Raw genomic sequence first — 20658 nt, 5'->3', positions numbered from 1 at the left:
TTCTTCTTTTCTTCCTCCTTTTTTTGAGATGGAGTTTCACTCTTGTTGCCCAGGCTGGAGTGCAATGGAGAAATCTCGGCTCACTGAAATCTCTGCCTCTCAGGTTCAAGTGATTCTCCCACCTCAGCCTCCCAAGTAGCTGGAATTACAGGCATATGCCACCACACCTGGCTAATTGTGTATTTTTAGTAGAGATGGGGTTTCTCTATGTTGGTCAGGTTGGTCTCAAACTCTTGACCTCGTGATCCACCCGCATCAGCCTCCCAAGTGCTGGGATTACAGGCCCCTTTCTTAACATTGTACTTTCTTTTATATTTAAACAGGTAAATATTAATAAGAGTTTTTTAACCTTGTTTTACTGCTGGCTAAGCTCACGGTTGAATCAATGAGTGCTTACATTAGAATAAAGAAAATTAAACATTCAGATGATTAAGATTATCAGAGAATAAGCTTGAAAAGTTAGGCTAATTGGCTCTGCATTTCCACTCGGCCTCATAATCACAGACAAATTATTTAAAAAATTCAAATCGATACCAGGTTTTCCCCCACCTTGCTGTTACTCTGCCTCCCACTCTCTTTTTCATTGCTCTCACAAGACTTTCTCATTTGCAGGCCCCAAAGATTAGCTCTGAAAAGCTGTATTGCCTCAGTGTCTTCTTTTGTCACTTTTGACACTCATTGACCCTATCTGACTCAAGGAGGTAATAATACACTGCTTTAGTCTTATTCTTTTCATTGCTATCTCTGTGACAAAAGAAAAAATTATTACCTTCTTGATAAAAGTTTGAACTAGTGTCTGTGTGGGCAAAATACAAAACTAGAGAGAAATGGCTCAACATATTTTCAGGAGTTTCCTTTTTCTAAGAGGTTATGTGTTTAAATACATGAATTGTACTTTCTCATTATGCTCATCATGGTTATTGCATCTACAGAGATGTGTATATATGAATTTAATTTTATCTTGGAAATATGAATAAATCTGATAAAAAAGGAGCTAGTGCTTTATAACACTAATGGACTCAAATGAAGTTTCCATGTTAAATAGCATAAATTTTAGTTCTGTTTTCTACCTATGAAATTGTTAGTGCCATAATGTTAACAGTACTTATCTAGTAAATGCTTATTGCAAAATACACTGGACAATTAAGTATGACTTTAAAATAATGAATCACCTATTTGATTCTTGATTCTGATGCTCTCTTTCTATTGATCAGGTGCCAAAATTTAAAGAGGATTCAAAGTGAAAGAAACGTGGGGAGTAAAAGTTGAAGAGGAGAACACAGCAGAAAACCACTACTATGGTAGGTTCAATGAAGTTCAGTCTGTCTCCCTTTCTTTCTAGGTTGCTACCTTTCTCCTATCTGACATTCTTTTGTACTCCTCCTAATTCTGGTTCTTGAATCCATTTTGACCCAAGCTTTAGAAAACCCTTCGTAGCATGTGAGTTTTCATCTCCAGCTAATTATCAGAGTCTGTCTTGCTGCTAGCCAGACCTTTGCATTTGCCAATGACTCAGCTGACTTTCTGAACTCTAGCTTATTGGTGACTGAGTGCTTTCCTCTAATCCTCCCCCTTGTAGCAGTCTTCAGTATTTATTGTTCCCTTCTTTATGTCCATGTGTAGTCAATGTTTAGCTCCCACTTACAAGTGTTTAGGAATATGGCTACTAGCTGCATCTATGTTGCTGCAAATGACATTATTTCATTCTTTTTATGGTGCATAGTATTCTTTGGTGTACATGTATCACATTTTCTTTATCCAATCCATGTCTGATGAGCACCTAGGCTGAATCCATGTTTGCTATTGTGTGAATAGCACTGAGATGAACATATGAGTGTATGTGTCTTTTGGCACAATGACTTATTTTTCTTTTGGTATATACACAGTAATGGGATTGCTGGGATAAATGGTAACTGCCTTAAGTTCTTTGAGAAATATCCAAACTGCTTTCCACAGTGGCTGAACTAATTTATGTTCCCAGCAAAAGTGTATAAGCATTCCTTTTTCTCTGTTGCCTTGCCAGCCTCTGTTAGTTTTTGATTTTTTAATACTAGTTATTCTGACTAGTGTGAAATGCTTTCTCATTAAAGTTTTGTTTTGCATTTCTCTGATGATTAGTGATGATAAGCATTTTTTCATGTTTGTTGGCTGCATGTATGACTTCTGCATGTATGAAAAGTATCTATTCATGTCCTTTGCTTATTTTTTAAAATTTTTGCTTGATGTGTTTATATTCCTTAGAGATTCTACGTATTCAACATTTGTTAGATGCATGGTTTGCAAATATTTTCTCCTGTTCTGTAGGTTGTCTACTTATTATATTGACAATTTATTTTGCTGTGCAGAAATTATTTAGTTTAATGAAGTACCACTTGACAATTTTTGTTTTTGTTCCAATTGCTTTTGGGGCCTTAGCCATAAATTCTTTGCCAAGGCCAGTGTCGAGAAGGGAATGTCCTATATTTTCTTTTAGAATTTTTATAGTTTGAGGTCTTACATTTAAATCTTTAATTTAATGGTTTTAAGGTGTGTGGCTTTATTTCTGGGTTCTCTCTTCTGTTGCATTTGTTTGTGTGTCCATTTTTGTACCAGCACCATGCTGTTTTGGTTACTGTAGTCTTACTGTATACTTTGAGATTCAATGGTGTGATGCTTCTAGGTTGGTTCTTTTGCTTAGGATTGTTTTGACTATTTGGGTTATTTTTGGTTCCTTATGAAGCTTAGATTATATTTTTCTAATTCTGTAAAAAATGATGTTGGTAGTTTGATAGGAACAGTGTTGAATCTGTAAATTGCTTTGGACAGTATGCTCATTTTAATAATATTGATTCTTTTAATCCATGAGCAGGAATGTTTTTTCATTTTTTAGTATCATCTCTGATTTCTTTCAGCAGTAGTTTATAGTTCTTGTAAAGGTCTTTCACCTCTTTGGTTAGCAGTATTCCTAGGTATTTCATTGTGTGTGTGTGTGTGTGTGTGTGTGTGTGTTTGTGTGTGTGTCTATTGTAAATGGTATTGTGATTTTTATTTTGACTCTCAGCTTGAAAGTTATTGCTGCATAGAAATGCTACTAACTCTTGTACATGATCTTACATCTTGAAACTTTGCTGAAGTTATCAATTTTTTCTGTCTTAAAAAAAAATAGAGCCCAGCAATCCTTTTCAGAATTATTTTGTACATAATTGAAATTCCTTTGGTATTTTTAATTAAGCTAGTCTAAGAGTATTAGAAATGGAAGAAATATAAACTATTCCCATTCACACACAAAAATGAATATATTAGATTTCAGGAGAAAAACTGATGACTATGCCTAATACCTAGAAATAATGTTGAAAAATAAAATCTGCAGTTTGTCTGGAAAAAAGGGGAAGAAACCATGCTAAAGAAAGCTATTTCTGTCATCTAAATTAAAGACTAAGTGATAAAAATTTTAAAACCTGAAAATGTAATAATATTCACTTTTTATCAAAAAAGTTTGTAGATTAATCCTTAATTTACTTCTCATTTTTTCTCTAGAACATTTTTTCAGTGATTTAGAATATCTGTACATTAATTTCATTTATTTCTAAAATGCCTTGTATTAAAACATATATAATTAATTGTATTGACTTAGGTCATATCTCATTAGTTACACATTTTGATTTTTTTCCATTAGATACCATAGTAGCTACATTTTGACTAAATATTTAATCTATTTTGTATTTTTAATGCAAAGTCTTTTTGAGCAATGATTTTTTAATATTATGAGGTTCAAGATTATAATATAGTAATTTTCTTCACCTAAAACATGAACTATTGTACTTTCATCAACAGGAAACATGAGTTAAAATACATGTCGGTAGTAGCTTCAATACAAAGAAAATGTTTTTTGCATGCAATATATGAAAATGTATCTGTATCTATATCTGTATTTGTATCAGTCTCTCTCTCTTTCCAGATATTTTACTGTTTTTCTTTTTTTAACATAGCCCTTATAACTTCCTAACATATTATGTACTTTACTTATTTATCATATTTATTTTTATTTACTGCTTTTCGTGCTATGAAAATGTCCTTATGTGAGCAGGAATCTCTACATATATAAATTTTTATATTTCTTTCTATATATACATGCCACTCTGATGGCTTCTGGAGTTAGTTTTGCATTTTTGGGAATTCAAGGCAAAATTAAGGAAATTATTTAAACAGTTAAACTTCCCTTTCAACCCAATTTATATTCATTTGATTATCAAACGATGATAGAAATATTAAGAATTTTGTAATATTAGAACAACTAAGAATGACAGGGCAGATAAGAGAGAAAACTTTGTGTGAATTGATACAAAAGATACATAATCAGCGACAAATTAGGGAAATTATATAGATAAATCAAATTTGAAAATTTTGATTAATGGAAAGCAGAGACATCAAGATTATCTGGTCTTATATTATGGGTTTAAGAAAAAAGAATGATTTTGAAGGGTATAATGTATTAGCTGTATTCAACATGACTTTACCAAAATATTCATATTCTCACTATATCCAACAATTTTATGTACTAACTTCATTTAAATATTTTTAAATGAGACCTAAAAAAGCTTCATTTTCAAGAAATCACTCTTGATAATGATATACTTTCTAAGTATGAAAGTAATAATATGAAAATGATAGAAAAAATAAATAAGTACTTTATAGACAGTGTTTGATATGATAAAGAAAATTTGCACTGGAAAAGTTAAACAGTCAAGGAAGACTGTTCAAGATCACTGCAATGCATGAGAGAAGTTGAACTCAACTCCACTGAAACAGGGCAGGAGAGTGTTCAAGTATTGAAATGAGCCAGTGGAAAAGTACTAGACGATATTGGAAAGGAGATTAGTCAATTTGATTATGCCATCTCTATTTGCTACTCTGCATCTATCTATCTAACTTAGACTCTTACCCCCCAACAGAAACTGGGAGATGAGGATGCTGTTGTCCTTGACACTTATATATTTGAAAGTGTTGTCTCCGAGTTCCTTCAGAAAGACATTATTGGACTGTAAAAGTGGTAAGTAGCTAGAGGAAGATTTATATTTTAGAGGGGCAGAGAAAGAAATTACAATTGCAACTTTTCTAAAGCAGATGCTCTAAGAAAAGAAAGGCCAGGGACGTATATTTAGGAAAATTGTCTAAAATTTAGTCAAGCTGAGGGAAGCATTTAGTCTGTCTTGGTCAGACATATGATACTGCGACTAGGATCCCAGGTACTTGTACCACAATTATGTCTGTCTGTCTCTCCTTTTCTTATAATAGCAAATATTTGCAATTCAGAGAAAACCATTCCTTTGCTGTGGCTTGTTCAACAGATGAAAAGCTAAATATGTAACTCTAACACAGGAATTATATTCAAGGATGTTTTAATTTTTTCATAGTGTTCAGTATTACACATTAGAAATATAGCACATGGACATGCCTGGTTAGAATTCTCAAAAACAAAAATCTTAAAAGGATTCCTTAATGCCATACATTCCCAACATAGGAAACGCCATTATTTATGGTAGAAATTCAAAGTACATACGTGTGGGTGTAAGTGTCTGTCTGTATATATGTGTATGTATATATACATACATATTTATATACACATGATATGTTTATACATATTCACAATTATATATATGTTGAAAAATATATAATTATATATATAGATATAATTTGTTAGACATCAACGTTCTATTTGCTAACTCAAAATAATTTGGAAATGTTAAAATAGCCAACATAAGGACTATATTCAAGCCTTCGTTTACCTGGTATTCAGAGCTGGATTTTAGTAATAACTCTTGTCATATCCAGTTCAATTGGACAAAAATAAGCAAATATATAATAAAAGTGGCAATAGAGTACATGACAAAGTAAGAAAATAAATTATATCTTTCTAATTGTATATATATATATAAATATCTACCTATGTAATTATATGCTGTTCATTACAAATACATAATTATAGATACATATGATGTTTTCTGTTTAATAGTTACATTATTTAAGGAGGAAGGTATATATTTATAATTTCCAATTATTAACATTTTGTTTGCCTTTTGTACATAACTTAAAAATATTATAAAATCAAATAGGTATTAACGATAAAAAAATCAGATTTTAATTAAAAGTTTGTCTATAGAAAGAAACATATGCATATTTTATTTCCTACTTTTGCTTCAGTTGTTCAGAAATTCAGGTAGTTTAATTTAATGTTTAATTATTACTCTTAGGAGTTGATATATTTGCTTGTTTTACATCACTGATTCTAAACAGTCAGGAAAGGCAAGCCTCACTTGGAAGGTCTTAGAGTCTCTGTGTTCATGAAATTTGTCATCAAATTATTGCATGAGTAAAAAGCTTGAGAAACCCTTTATTTCTGTTCCATTATCTAAAAATTTAACAGCCTTGTTATGGCTTATTGATTTATCTTATTTTCAGAAAATCAATTTGTGTTACATGTTCTTTACTTCAGTGATACATACTTTCCCTTGAAATGTTCAACTTAATATAAAAATACATAGTTTTAAAATTAGAGCATGGTTTAGCTCAAGAAATATTTATTGAACATTATAACATATATGATATAGGCAAAAATATGAATGACTAGAATTTTCCTCTGGTGAATCGTGATGGGGAGATAAATATTTGAAGGAATCATTTCAGTACAGTGTTGTACATAATAAGTAGTATCTACAGAGATGTTAAAGCTAGTGGACTCTGGTGTCAGACCAACTGAATCTGAATTCTTAGCTTTGCAACTGACTAGTTGTGTGGTCTTCGGCAAGTGAATTAACCTTTTTGTATTTCTATTTCATTAAGCATAAAGGGATAAAGATATGAACAACTTTATATGGTTGTTGTCTGGATTACGTAATTAATGTATGTAACTTGCTTAACCTAGAGATAGAATTATATTGCTAACCAAATATAATTTATCACTGTGACTGGTAGAGCCTCGTTTGATGAGGAGGGTTGGGGATGATTTCCTGAAAAGCTTTCTTTCGGAGATGATTTTGGCTCTCAGAGGCTGAATAATAATTCTCTCAAAGGAAGGGGTTATAGAGAAGTCCAGGAATGGAAAGGGACCAGCAGTTGATAAAGACAATTGGATGCGATATTATAATCTGGAAATGTCTTCAGTTTTCTGTGACTGAATGTGAAGTGGAAGGTGGGGAGTGGAAAGCGGACACTGGAGAGAGATGCAGGGGGTTGATCATGAAGAAACTAGTATTGTTTCTTAAAGAAGGTTTAGCTTTATCTTATAAGTGATAAATTTAAATTAACATTATTTTTTAAAAATTATATGAGATTTGATTTTGCATAGATCTCTTTGGGGGCAATAGTTTGAGAGAGATAAAATGAGAGACAAAAAACAGATTAGGAGTCCACTGAAAATAGCATTTGATAATAGAGAATAAGTTGTCCTATAGTCAAAAGTGTTAATTTAAAGGGCTATTATTTTTGAAATAGTAATACTAATTTCTATTACTTATTTTATGGTTTAAAATTTCAATAAGAAAAAAGTAGCTACAGGGGAACTAATTCTCATGGAAATACCATAAATGAGAGAAGAAAATTGACGTTGTTAACTGAGTATTCCTCAGAAAAAATGGTTGCTTGCACATTACGTAATCATTACAATGATTGTAAGAAGTATATAACATTCTATAGGTTAATTATACCCATAGAGGTCAATTTAATAACATGATTTTCCCTGTTTTCTAGCTGTAATAACAGTAGTAGTAGCAGTAATTGTAGTAATAGAGGTCTTATTTTACAACTTACTTGGTTAGAAAAATTGGGTTACCTTTGAATTAAAATAATAACATTTAAAAACATCTAGGTTCATGTCTGTCCATTTGAGTAAGTTATTACATCAATAATTATTTAACTTTCTATGTCTACATCTTCTCATGAACATTGATCAGTATAATATCATTATTGTTTTTATGTTTGAAATGTAAAGATGCTGTTACTCAATAGGAAATATTGGTGTGCTTTCTTTCCTATATAATCAATGATCCTTATTACAGTCATAATGCATATGTAAACTGGGAGATTTAGAATAAAATATGCAACAGATCCAGATACTTCCATAAACCATGTGCTAAGTTCACAGCTCTTTTATAAACACCTCCTACTATAATGTGGAGGTAGGTAGAAATGCCTTTCTGAGGTAGAAAGAGCAATGTTTTCGTATTTGAGGAGACTGTGACATGGGCTAAATGACTTGCCCAAAGCTGTGAGATGTTGAAGCATCCCTGAAATTTATTTCCAGGCTTTTCACTTTGCATATGTTTATTTTGTTTGTAGAATTTCTCTATGTCCTGAAAACAGCATAGGAAACATAATTTAAAGTGTAGCTCTGACTCATACATAATTGAATTTACACACTGTTACCGAGAATGATAAAAAATGGTACTTTGGGCAATTTGAGAATTTACTCTGAGTCAAGGGAGTTTGTTGACCCGTGTCCTGAGTCAGAGCAAAGCAGCAGAAAAAAACTTCAAGAAACACAGTGTCCTGGCATGACATATGCTTCATTTCTGGGGTACATTATTTAATATCTTAAATTGTCCCTTAAAGCAATCTACCAGTGAGTTACAGTAACAATTATCTAAGAAGTTAAGAAGATTAAATAATGAATATATATGAAAGGCTAAGTATACAGCTTGGAAAATTAAGCTATTAATACATATTTGGCCTTTTCTATTTATTAGTCAAAATATAGATTTTTGGCTTCTTGGTAGATGCTAGGCAAAGTGCTTGACTTTTGACAGGTTTGTATTTCATTATAAAAGCATGGCCAAGGGCCAGTAGGGGGCAGCAGAGTACCAGTCCCTAATTCAGAAACCTGGGATCTACCTCCTGAAAGATACTCAGAGCAGGTGAGACAAATTCCTAGCCTTTTTGCCCGAGGTACAGACTGGTTGGGAAAAGGATAGAAGAGCTGAAACTATCAAAGGCGTGCTTACACAACTACACGTTAAGATTTGAAAAAGTAAACATCTAAACTGAAGACTGCAAAGCCAACTTAAATAAAAAGCCGTGTTGGTTAAGCCATGTCCTGCCGCAAAGTAAGGTCATAAAGAATAGCTGATAAGAGGCAGGAATAAACCTGAAATGGGTGTAATAAGGTTCTTGGTTCTTGGCCACAAGATTCCTGTGGCATTGCGAGAAGCGCCTACACCTGTTTCTTAAACAGGGCTCCACCATCCCTACTGAGGACAGGCTCTTGCCTTGTTCAATGTGTTGTCCAAGTTTCTCATGCCAGACTCCCTTGTGCAGTGCTTCAGGTTTGGAGTGGACCTTGCACTTACTAAGCATTATCAATAAAATTATGTGAGAAATTGAGAGACATTTTGAGGAGGCACAGATTCCCAAATCAGTTTTTAAGACATTGCCCTCTCAATGCATGAAGTGCTAGAGATTTTACTCCCTAGGAGGGGAATCTAATGTTATAACTCTTTTAATTTATGTTTCTTCCTTCTCGTTTCTTCAAAATAAATTGCTGTTGATTGACACGTTGGAGACTTCTAGGGTCTAAAGTAATATATACAAGGGGTTGGAATGGGGCAACACTAAGGGTCTTGACTTAAGCAATGATAAGGAAGCGTGAAAGATATTTGAGAAACAATGGGGAAAGTGTGAGGTTCGAAGAGTTATGTTTAGAGTGGGATCAGTTTCCCTGACTCCATTAAATCAAAATGATTTATGTCTTTCAGATCTCTTGATTTAGCAAGACCAAACATGTCATAGAATAAAAATTAGGTAAAAATAAAATGTCAGAACTCAGCCTCTGTCACATCATGATGCTTACACTCTAGAACAACATCCTCCTCTGAAAATTGAGGAATCTTAGCTTCAATTCTATTATTTGCTAATTTGACTCTATTAGATCAAATTATGGGAAATTATAGTTATTTTTCTTAGTGTGATCACATTTAACTACCTCCAGAAATACATAAGCAAAAAAGGTAGACAAACTTTTCTCTCAAGGGTCATATGTATGCTCAAATAGAGCTGAGAAAAGCTAATATTCAGCAAAATTTTCTGTTGCTTTAAATTCTTTCCAGTATATGCGATACCGAATTTATTTTTCTTAATAGAAAAACAATTTAGAAAAAATAATTTTCTAAGAAAAAATATTATAGAAAAAATATTTTGAATGACTGCTCTCTTAAACATCCTCTCAGGTCAAACTCAGTGACTTGTTACTTGAGCATAATCCATGCCTCAGGTTTTTATCTCCAGGGAAGTGTTCATTATAGATTTCAAGCCATTCCACTCCTAAAGTGATGATGACTGGTCACTTGCTCCCATTGTATTGCAACCACTTCTAGGGTGCTTCTGCTCTTGGTGGTGTGGGTTAAATTGTGTTCCCCCAGATTTCCTATGTTGAAGTCCTAACTCCCAGTACTTCAGAATATGGCCTTTATTGGTATGGGGTTGTTTCAGAGATAATTAATTAGAGCGAGAGCATTAGAGTGAGCCCTAATCCAGTATGACTGGTGTTCTTTTAAAATGGAGATACTTGAATACAGACACTAACACAAGCAGAATGACATAAGAAATTTGGAGTTACGCTGTTACAAGCCAAGGAGCTACCAGAAGCTAGGAGGGAGGACTGAACAGACCTTTCCCAGCACAATCAAAGAAAGAATGGCCCTTTATTGTTAGACTTCTGGCCTCTAGGACTGTGAGACAATACATTTGTGTTATTTAAGCTGCTCAGATGTGGGATTTTGCTACAGCATCCCTAGAAAACTGATTCAAGGGGAAAACTCATATCTCTGGTGACCACTCTATTAGTAGTTAATGTGGTTCAATTATCAGGACAACTTTTTTTGCAGGACTATCTCCTTTAAGAAAATTTTCCTTGATCACTGAAATGGCACCAAAAATATAACTTTTCCATTGTGTATGATTTAATTACCATTTTTATCTTCTGATCACTGAGATAGTATTCCATCCTATCAATGTTCCTTTTAAGGATGAGTTCAGAAGTTTTAATAATACCTATCTATATTTATAATAATTATAAACAACTTAAGAAAATTTATAGATCAAAAGGAATGATGTGAAGACTGAATGAAGCAATGTGTCATCACTCTACTGATATAATTATGGCACAGTATCATATAGGCATTCATGGGCAGCCAACTTTGCTCAACTATTCTGAGAGGTTAGGCCCAATGATACTATGAAATTGACTGAAAGTTTGTGTAATTGTTTTCTGCACTTCTATATTGATTACCTTACAAACCTCTCTTCCACATTTCATTTGATGACTTCTGATTTGTGTATCACCAAAGTTATGAGACAAGTGAAAAACAGTTGAATATCTTTAAGATAGCTTTTTAAAAATTTTTTATTGCATTTTAGGTTTTGGGGTACATGTGCAGAGCATGAAATACAGTTGCATAGGTACACACATGGCAGTGTGTTTTGTTTGCTTTCTCCCCTTCACCCACATTTGGCATTTCTCCCCAGGCTATCCCTCCCCACCTCCCCATCCCACTGGCCCTCCCCTTTTCCCCCCAATAGACCCAGTGTTTAGTACTCCCCTCTCTGTTTCCATATGTCATCTTTCATCACCCGCCTATGAGTGAGAATATGCGGTGTTTCATTTTCTGTTCTTGTGTCAGTTTGCTGAGAATGATGTTCTCCAGATTCATCCATGTCCCTACAAACGACATGAACTCATCATTTCTGATTGCTGCATAATATTCCATGTTGTATATGTGCCACATTTTCCCAATCCAGTCTATCATCAATGGGCATTTGGGTTGATTCCAGGTCTTTGCTATTGTAAACAGTGCTGCAATAAACATTCGTGTGCATGTGTCCTTATAGTAGAACGATTTATAGTCCTTTGGGTATATATCCAGTAATGGGATTGCTGGGTCAAATGGAATTTCTATTTCTGAGGCCTTGAGGAATCGCCACACTGTCTTCCACAATGGTTGGACTAATTTACACTCCCACCAACAGTGTAAAAGTGTTTCTTTTTCTCCACATCCTCTCCAGCATCTGTTGTCTCCAGATTTTTTAATGATCGCCATTCTAACTGGCGTGAGATGGTATCTCAATGTGGTTTTGATTTGCATCTCTCTGATGACCAGTGACGATGAGCATTTTTTCATATGATTGTTGACCTCATATATGTCTTCTTTCATAAAGTGTCTGTTCATATCCTTTTCCCACTTTTGAATGGGCTTGTTTGTTTTTTTCCTGTAAATTTGTTTGAGTTCTTTGTAAATTTTGGATATCAGCCCTTTGTCAGATGGGTAAACTGCAAACAATTTTTCCCATTCTGTTGGATGCCGATTCATTCAAGTGACTGTTTCTTTTGCCGTGCAGAAGCTGTGGAGTTTCATTAGGTCCCATTTGTCTATTTTGGCTTTTGTTGCCAATGCTTTTGGTGTTTTGTTCATGAAGTCCTTGCCTACTCCTATGTCCTGGATAGTTTTGCCTAGATTTCCTTCTAGGGTTTTTATGGTGCCAGGTCTTATGTTTAAGTCTTTAATCCATCTGGAGTTCATTTTAGTGTAAGGTGTCAGGAAGGGGTCCAGTTTCTGCTTTCTGCACATGGCTAGCCATTTTACCCAGCACCATTTATTAAACAGGGAATCCTTTCCCCATTGCTTGTTTTTGTCAGGTTTATCAAAGATTGTATAGTTGTAGATATGTTGTGTTGCCTCGGGTGCACATAATCGTCAGATTCAACAAGGTTGAAATGAAGGAGAAAATACTAAGGGCAGCCAGAGAGAAAGGTTGGATCACCCACAAAGGGAAGCCCATCAGACTCACAGCAGATCTCTCGGCAGAGACACTACAAACCAGAAGAGAGTGGGGGCCAATATTCAACATTCTTAAAGAAAAGAACTTTCAATGCAGAATCTCATATCCAGCCAAACTGAGCTTCATAAGTGAAGGAAAAATAAAATCCTTTGCGAACAAGCAAGTACTCAGAGATTTTGTCACCACCAGGCCTGCTTTACAAGAGCTCCTAAACGAGGCACTACATATAGAAAGGAACAACCAGTACCAGCCATCACAAAATCACACTAAATGCTAAAGAGCATCAACATAATGAAGAATCTAGAACTACTAACGGGCAAAACGGCCACTTAGCATCAAAATGGCAGTATCAAATTCACACATAACAATATTAACCCTAAATGTAAATGTACTAAATGCACCAATCAAAAGACACAGACTGGCAAATTGGATAAAAATCCAAAACCCATCAGTGTGCTGTATTCAGGAAACCCATCTCACATGCAAGGATACACAAAGACTCAAAATAAAGGGATGGAGGAAGATTTACCAAGCAAATGGAGAGCAAAAAAAAAAGCAGGAGTTGGAATTCTCATCTCTGATAAAATAGACTTTAAAGCAACAAAGATCAAAAGAGACAAAGAAGACCATTACATAATGGTAAAAGGATTGATACAACAAGAAGAGCTAACGATCCTAAACATATATGGACCCAATACAGGAGCACTAGGATAGCTTTAAGAATTGTAATTACAAAAAATAAAAATATGCAAGAAAATAAGATTTAAAAAGTCAGTAAAGACAGTTATCTCCAGTTTTAGGAGTATATGGTTATTCATATGGTGAATTCAGATATTGAACTGTGAAAGAGTAACTCTTAATTTGTGAAATTTAATGTCCCACCTGAAAAGTATGAACTATTAATACTCAACAAGTCAAATATGAGAAAGGGCTCAGTGCATCTTTCTTGGGTGGAGAAGGAATCATTCTAGGTACATTAAGCATGTCTGTCTGTGGTCCCAACAACTTCTTTTGGCTCCATAAGAAGATTGCTTGTGCGGTGGCTCAAGCCTGTAATCCCAGCACTTTGGGAGGCCGAGGTGGGTGGATCACGAAGTCAAGAGATCGAGACCATCCTGGTCAACATGGTGAAACCCCGTCTCTACTGAAAATACAAAAAATTAGCTGGGCATGGTGGCGTGTGCCTGTAATCCCAGCTACTCAGGAGGCTGAGGCAGGAGAATTGCCTGAACCCAGGAGGCGGAGGTTGCGGTGAGCCGAGATCGCGCCATTGCACTCCAGCCTGGGTAACAAGAGCGAAACTCCTTCTCAAAAAAAAAAAAAGAAGATTGCCAACTTACTGAGATGGCAATCAGCCCATCTGAGATGATTAAAATGTTTACATATTGTATAAATATCTTTTCAATATAGAAAGTTTAGAATGTAAAATAGAAATGACAACATGAATCGAACCAAAGATATTCATACTTTGGTGTTAAGGTTAGGAGTAATACAAGTCATTGGCATTTTAAACGTTGGTAATGTTTAAGATAATTTTACATATTAGATTATCTGGGATTACATTAAATTAAAATTTAAAGTGCACAGTTCATTTTAGACTTGTAATTTCAACATGCAAATGTAATTTGACCAACAGTCTAAACTATATTGTGATAATCAAAAGAATTTAAGTAACTATGTGAGTTCAATCTATTAAATTCTCAATTTTAAGCACTGAGGAAGGTTTTGCTTAAGTCATGCCTTTGAAGACCATTAAAAAAGTAGAATTATGAAAATTTTACATCAATTTAAATGTAAATTATAATTGGGTTATAAATAAAACTTTTCTGAAGGTGGTTTACTCTATTTTGAATTAAAGAAAAAGATTATTGTCTTTTTTTATTAGATTAGTAAATAACATTATTTGGATGTTGTGATCATAGAGAAAGTGATGTTTCCAATTTTTTTCTTTAACATTTTGAATGTTAATTTTAAACATAAGAAACTGTAAATATTACTCTCTAAAAATAAAACCACCATGAATATTATGAAATCCATTTTGACACTATGCTATAGCCAAAGTTTTATTATGAAACAACTAGTTGAAACCTGATACTCCAGGCTTTTAGTTCTCACCTTCATAGTCATATCAAACAATGAAAAACCATGTCTGATGCTGTTGTCAGGCCCTGCCAGTTTCTTCCTGGGAAAAACTTTTGAATATCAAAACACACTCAGTTCCAGCACCTCATTTTTAGGATCTCTTACATATCTTGTGTTTTTTTTTTTTTAACTCTAAATTTGGGAACTATTTTGGTTTGAAAAGTTGTACATTAGGGCTTTATTGCCCTGTAGCAAGATCTCTATTCTTTATGTTCTCTAAAGTATGGTTTTGAAGGAATATTAAACAGCTTTCTGAAGTGACATTGTCAACCTTGCAAGGTTATTTTTCCTCCTGGGATAAGAAATAAATTATTTTACTGTTTAGTATATTGTGTGTCAAATAGACACTTGACACTCCTCACAGAACCACAAGAGGTCTGTGGCATCAATGTAAATTAGGATTTTTACAGAACAGTGAGTTCAGCCATTTTTCTGTTGGCTGTGGTTCTTAAATTACTAAAGATGCCACTTAATGGAGTTTGGAAAATAATCTGCTCTGGAAAGCAGAAACTGGACCCCTTCCTGACACCTTACACTGAGATTAACTCCAGATGGATTAAAGACTTAAGCGTAAGACCTAACACCATAAAAACCCTGGGAGAAAACCTAAGCAAAACCATTCAGGACATAGACATAGGCAAGGACTTCATGACCAAAACACCAAAGCAATGGCAACAAAATTTAATAGACAAATGGGACCTAATTAAACTCCAGACCCTCTGCACAGAAAAAGAAATAATCATTAGAGTGAATCAGCAACCAACAGAATGGGAAAAAATTTTTGCAACCTACCCATCTGAAAAAGGGCTAATATCCAGAATCTACAAAGAACTAAAAGAGATTTACAGGAAAAAAACAAACCCATTCAAAAGTGGGTGAAGAACATGAACAGACACTTTTCCAAAGAAGACATATATGAGGCCAACAAACATATGAAAAAATGCTCATCATCACTGGTCATTAGAGAAATGCAAATCAAAACCACATTGAGATATCATCTCATGCCATTTAGAATGGTGATCATTAAAAAATCTGGAGACAGCAGATGCTGGAGAGGATGTGGAGAAATAGGAACACTTTTACACTGTTGGTGGGGTGAAAATTAGTTCAACCATTGTGGAAGACAGTGTGGAAATTCCTCTAGGGCCTAAAAATAGAAATTTCTTTTGACCCAGCTATCCCATTACTGGGTATATACCCAAAGGATTACAAATCATTCTGTTATAAAGACACGGGCACATGTATGTTCATAGTGGCACTGTTTACAATAGCAAGACCTAGGACCAACCCAAATGCCCATCGATGATAGACTGGACAAGGAATATGTGGCACATATACACCATGGAATACCACATAGCCATATAAAACAATGAGTTTGTGTCCTTTGTAGGGACGCGGATGAATCTGGAAACCATCTTTCTCAGCAAACCTACAGAAGAACGGAAAATCAAACACTGCATGTTCTCACTCATAGGCAGGTGTTGAACAATGAGGACACATGGACACAGGGAGGGGAGCATCACACAATGGGGTCTGTTTGGGGGGTTAGGGGAGAAATGCCATATATAGGTGATGGAGGGATGGAGGCAGCAAACCATATTGCCATGTATGTACCTATGCAACAATCCTGCATTATCTGCACATGTACCCCAGAAGCTAAAGTACAATAATAAAAAAGAAGACATTTTTAAGCATACAAAAAAAATTTTTGAAATTCAGTTATATTCCTATGTCTTGAATTAACTAATTCCATGGCTGAGGGTAAGCTATTTTATTGGAAACATTTGCTTTCTTTATCTGTAATATGCGTCAATTAGATGAAGAATCAACATGGTTTCTTTGAACACAACTTTTTATTACTCTTGAAACTCAGAGCTGCTTATATACCCATTTTTAACTCACTGGAGCTAGTTTCAAAATTCAAGACATGCATCATATGTTTAATGTTGGGTTTGCTTGTGCTCTCTGTTTGGTTTCATTTGCATTTAGTTTTCCTATTCCTACTAACTAATTGTGACTCGTCTCTGAAAAGTGGAAAACCAGCATAAAGAGCTTTTGTTTTGTGTGTGGAATAGAAAATCCTTTGGGCCAAGATTGGACAGTTGACTCTGGTTCATAGATATGTTTTTCAGCAAATTAACGAATTAGCCTCAACATATCTTCAAAGAAGATAAAATTATAATAATCATAATGCATTTATCCAGGTTACTGAGGGAAATTTCTTTTCTTCTACTTTGTGTTTGCCCAAGGATTTCACAAATGCTGCTTAGTTGAAGATAAAGAACTACAGCAATGGGGCTTTTATAATCAAACTCATTATAGCATAGTATGACAAGAAAAGCATCTTTTAGTTTTAGTTTTATGTTTTTATTCTCTCAGTGAATTGTGTGTTTCTTTGTCTTCAACTTTTCAGTCTACTGCCTGATATAAGATACTCCATAAGCATTGGACAAATGAATAAATATGTCACCATTTTCTGTTATTAAGTATTATAACATAGAAACGTATGCCAAAATGTATTGTTTAAACCAGCAATCAAGATTTATTATCACGGATAGATTTTGTGGGTCATAAATTTGGACTTGGCTTAGCTTGGTTGTTCTGGCTCAGATTCTCTGATGAGATTATAGTCAGGATGCCTGGATCTCTCCATAGGAGTATTTATGTGTGCTCATGTCACGGAAGCTGGCTTCCTCTGGAGTCAGTGATTCCAAGGAGATCAAGGCATAAATTATGCTATCTTTTATCATCTAACTTTGAAAGTCACATACCAGAATTTCACAGTATAGTATAGGTTAAGTAGGTCAGTCAACTTAAATATCGAAGAGCACCACACAAGGACATGAATATCAGGATAAAAGGATTATGAGGACCATCTTGGAGGCTGGCTTAAACATATTTATAGACACTTTATATGTTACTAATATTTTCATGTTTATTACATCACTTTCTCATCTAATATGAATCATCTATATTATATATGAGGCAACTGTAGCCCAAAGAAAATTAGTTTATTATCATTCTTAGAGGTCGAGAAGTACATACTTAATAATCTATGGAAATACACACTGAGCTGAAGAATGATATTAACAAATATTTAACTTTTTCCAACTGTTTTCCAAGCACTTTGCCATAAAATCCTGTGCATATCCAGATGAGGTACAGAATATGAAACATCTTTATCAATGTGAGATTTGCTTGGTTAAAGTCTTAGCTCTCACAGGAATGAAACAAACTCAGTTAACATCAGTAAATCCCCTTAGCTTAAGTGCAAGAAGTCAATCACAGAAAAATCACAAAGCGTAAAGTAACCCATAAAATAACACTGCCAGTCTGATCTCTTAGGAAAAATAAGTGGTGGAAGGTAAGAGATGCTTTCGGAAAGCAAGTGCAACCTCTCCTAGCAAAGCAAAAACCAAAAAAACAAATTACAGTGTATGTTTATGCTAGAATGGCTATTACCTTAAGAAAATTCAAAGCAATTTTTGATGAGAAATCAGGTTATCACATCCAAATAAGAACAATCACTAAACTGATGTCAACCTTACTGATAAATTAAGTAGAGAAGGAGACCATATTCTGAACATTTTATAAAATCACACAATGAAAAATTATATTTACTATAATTTTGGCTTTTTAAGGCCTTGTTTCACCTAGATTTCTTTTTTTTTTAAATTTTTTTTGGGAACAAGAATACATGTCTCCTTCTTGGGAATGGAACAGCTTCTTAAGCATTGTAGGATATTAACTAATGGCCACTATGCTACTATGTATTTCAAAGATTGAAATGACAGCTTTCTTAATTACTGGGGTAGCACACCTAAGGGAAAACATAGTACTTAAATAACATTGTTTAAAAAAAAGTTAGAATTCTCCTAGTCCAGTGCTTTCCTGAACAGAAACACAAATTGCTATTGCTACCCAGACCATGCACTGAGATTTGACAACCTTTTTTAGTTTCTTACTCTGATGTTTGATAGGCTTTCTGTCATAAAGATCTTTGTTCAGTGGCTTTAAGTTTCAAGGTACTCAAGTCCTCCTAAGCTCTTTTCGATCTTTTGTTTACTTTCTAGTGATCAATCTACATATATTTTATCCTTCACTCTAAGTGATTCATTGTTCAATTAACATTTCTTGGCTTCTATAAATTATTTGTCAATTAAGTTCAGTGTAGGGTGATTGTTTTAACCCATGACAGCTTTCTCCCATCTGCATTGCTGCAGAGACTTTCTGCCTGAGAAGCTCTGCTGTTCTAGATATCATAGGCATTCCACATACACTTTTTCTACAAATAAAGAAATTGCTCTTGAGGTTGGAGGAAAGTATAAACACTCATTTAAGTTTAAAAGATTTTACACTTATTCAAGAGTGGTATATGGCCATTAGCACAGCATCTGCAGTACTTCTGACACATATTACCGTGGGGCTCCCTGTCTGTAAGGCAGAACATGAACATTTTCCTACCATCATCATCATCATAATCATCATCACAAGATCATGGCTGTACTTACTGTTGACCATTTTTGCATCTTACAACTTTGATAGAATTGCAGAATATCAACATTGTCCTTTTATGAAGTGAGCAATTCAAGATTGAAGGAAGGGGGTAAAACCTGGCAGAAGTCTTTCAGTGTCTCAGCATTATATGCATGTGCATGTACCAAATAGAACCTGAACCAGGAAGAGTCCAAATAGTTGTTAGCATTAGCAAAAGGAAGTCCATCTTCTTGCCAGAGAGTGTTGGGTAATGAGGTAGGGAATTCAGAGACAAGGATACCAAATTTGATACTGTCTGGTTCAGTGCTTTTCACTTTTTTATGAGTGTAAAAATCACTTGGGGATCTTGTTAAATTACAGATTCTCTTCACACTTCTGATTTAAGGGCTGAGAGTCAGAATTTCCTAGAAGTTCCTAGGTGATATTGACATTGGTTCACACTTTTGAGTAGCAAGAACTCGGTTAACTCTAACTTTGAAGAAATTTCTTGTCTTTTTTGAGTTTCTTTTTTCACACAAATTAAAGTGGCTGGACTCAATGGTGTACAAAGAACTTCTTCTTACAATGTTTTTATTTGTGTAACCCCTCAAGATCTCTACTAAAGGTACATCAAACTATATATATCCTTTGGTGATTTTTATTTGTTTAAATTTACTTAAGAACATAAGTTGGTCCCATGCCTTTTGATGCCCCAGATAAAGTTTGAACCACAGTTAAGGAAATACTTGGAATTTATGATATGTTTTCTTTTCATAATGAAATTATAAACCATAACTTCCTATTACAAAAACATACTTGGATAATTATTGAATAAGTATACAGAAAGTGCTTTGTAAATATAGTCTTTATTTTATTTTATTTTATTTTATTTTTAATTTTTTATTGGATTTTAGGTTTTGGGGTACATGAGCATAGCATGCAAGACAGTTGCGTAGGTACACACATGGCAGTGTGCTTTTCTTTTCTTCTCCCCTTCACCCACATTTGGCATTTCTCCCCAGGCTATCCCTCCCCACCTCCCCCTCCCACTGGCCCTCCTCTTTTCCCCCCAATAGACCCCAGTGTTTAGTACTCCCCTTTCTGTGTCCATGTGTTCTCATTTTTCATCACCCACCTATGAGTGAGAATATGCGGTTTTTCATTTTCTGTTCTTGTGTCAGTTTGCTGAGGATGATGTTCTCCAGGTTCATCCATGTCCCTACAAACGACACAAAC

At 34.5% G+C, this 20658-nt stretch overlaps 1 long non-coding RNA gene across 1 annotated transcript in view; it reads left to right on the top strand.

Annotated features, from left to right (window-relative positions):
- The window catches only part of LOC118148474 (uncharacterized), a 497078-nt gene that overhangs the window by 269681 nt on the left and 206739 nt on the right, over positions 1-20658 (top strand). The window contains exons 5-6 of the long non-coding RNA XR_013528280.1: positions 1215-1301; positions 4932-5029. This is a non-coding gene — a long non-coding RNA (uncharacterized LOC118148474). The remainder of the gene's footprint in view (positions 1-1214; positions 1302-4931; positions 5030-20658) is intronic.

This window comes from Callithrix jacchus, chromosome 16 (genome assembly GCF_049354715.1).
Source record: "Callithrix jacchus isolate 240 chromosome 16, calJac240_pri, whole genome shotgun sequence".
Classification (NCBI taxonomy): Eukaryota; Metazoa; Chordata; class Mammalia; order Primates; family Cebidae; genus Callithrix; species Callithrix jacchus.
The sequence above is the reverse complement of the archived record's forward strand: the minus strand, read 5'-3'. Positions and strand labels throughout refer to the sequence as shown.